Source organism: Rutidosis leptorrhynchoides, chromosome 2, assembly GCF_046630445.1.
Source record: "Rutidosis leptorrhynchoides isolate AG116_Rl617_1_P2 chromosome 2, CSIRO_AGI_Rlap_v1, whole genome shotgun sequence".
NCBI classification, from domain to species: domain Eukaryota; kingdom Viridiplantae; phylum Streptophyta; class Magnoliopsida; order Asterales; family Asteraceae; genus Rutidosis; species Rutidosis leptorrhynchoides.
In genome coordinates, this window is record NC_092334.1 from 336,807,061 (window position 1) to 336,809,377 (window position 2,317).

Consider the following 2,317-nt stretch of genomic DNA (forward strand, 5'->3'; position numbering starts at 1 on the left):
ATTTATTGCACTTTTAATTATCGTACTTTTTAATCATCGCAATTTTATTTATTGTCATTTTATTTATCGCATTTTAATTTATCGCACTTTAATTATTGTCATTTACTTTACGCTTTAAATTAAGTTATATTTATTTTTAATATTTTACATTAGGTTTTAACTGCGACTTAAGACATAAAATCGACGAACCGGTCATTAAACGGTAAAAACCCCCTTTTATAATAATACTATTACTTATATATATATATATATATATATATATATATATATATATATATATATATATATATATATATATATATATATATATATATATATATATATATATATATATATATACAAATATAGTTTTAAAAATATAGCGTTAAACTTGGCTAGTTCCCTGTGGACGAACCGGACTTACTAAAAACTACACTAATGTACGATTAGGTACACTGCCTATAAGTGTTGTAGCAAGGTTTAAGTATATCCACTCTATAAATAAATAAATAACTTGTGTAAAATTGTATCGTATTTAATAGTATTTTGGAATAAAAATATAACTATTTCGTATACACCTCTACGCACATCAATTAGATATATTTAATTTCAAATTAATTAAGTAAACGACTGTAACACTCGCTTATTGATTCGATTGATATTTAGATATGTCAATTAGTACGTAAAGAAGTTAAATAAACGCTAGCACATAAATGAACTATACTTAGTTAAGTTTTAAAATGAATACGTTATATGATATAATAATTCCTATTATGTAAACGATCTAAAATGTTACTTTGAAATATAATTAGTATTTGAAAAACTAAATATTATTAAATAGATATTTCAAAAATATATAAATTAATATTCTAAATGAATATGTATGTAAATATATATATATATATATTTTACAAAATGATAAAATATAATATTAACCTTGATATATAAACGTCTTGATTTAAAAATACTATTTCATATATATATGTATATATCGAAACGACGATTTACAAAAGCAAATGACCAAAACACTTAAAAGATTACGTTACACTTTGAGTGGGTTAGTTTTTCATTAATTTAAGTCTAATTATTAATAAAGGTACACGTCACGTAACGTAAAGTGCGAGTTTTCTAAGCATACAAAAATGAGTTCGAGAAACCAGAACCGAGACATAAGTCGAGCGTTCGTGTACAAGTTTTCAAAACTAATGTTACAAGTCACATATGCTCGTAAATATAATATTATAAATATATAAATATATAAATTAAATAATTATATATATTAAATATTAATAAAACTGTCGGCAGCCATCAATAATTCGTATGTGAGCTGGCAGCAAGGGCCATGTGATCGCATGGCTATATGCCTGTGTGCCCATGCGATCGCATGGGAGCAGGACTCAGCAACACATTATAAAGCTCGATCAGTTTGGCATTCAACACTCACACACTTACATCTATATTACTTACTCTGCTATTTATATTATTATTATTATTATTATTATTATTAAGATTAATATTATTATTAATCATATTATTATTAGTAGTAGTATTAGTATTATTATTATTTATACATAAAATACTACGAGGAGGTTCTGCTCGCATGTTTTCAAAATTGTTTTTCGAGTGGGATAGAGCTAAGAAAATTATGGGTTATAGCTATGGAGGTTATGGGTAATGTTCGGGGGTATGCTCGTGAGGCCAATCTAGTGTTTATCATTTCAGTTGTGTCTACGTACCTTTCCTGCAATATTGAATCTCAATATTGATAAGTGAGCATTCAAATCTTATCTTTTATATATTAATAGTGTATCACTGACTAGTGCTCGAGTATATATGATTATGCATGCATGTATGTTTAGTTCGTCGTTATATAGTTTATGATAAATCATGAATTTATTACATATGCTACTAGGATAAGGTATATGATATGCATGTCGTTGGAAAGCTGGCAAAAAATTAATAACTTTTCATTTAGAAAGCGTATGATTTCGATGAACGGATTAAAAGATATCGTCAATTGAATTATCTATAATTTTAAGTATTATTGTTAAAATGATTATTATTATTATTATTATTATTATTATTATTATTATTATTATTATTATTATTATTATTATCGTTATCGTTATCGTTATCGTCGTTATTATCATCATTATTATTATTATCTAATAATCAATATTATTATTATTATTATTATTATTATTATTATTATTATTATTATTATTATTATTATTATTATTAAAATAATTAATATTTTTATCAAAACTATCATTTTATTATCGTTATTATTATTAAAAGTATCATTAATATTAAAACTATCATTTTTTATTAAAATTAT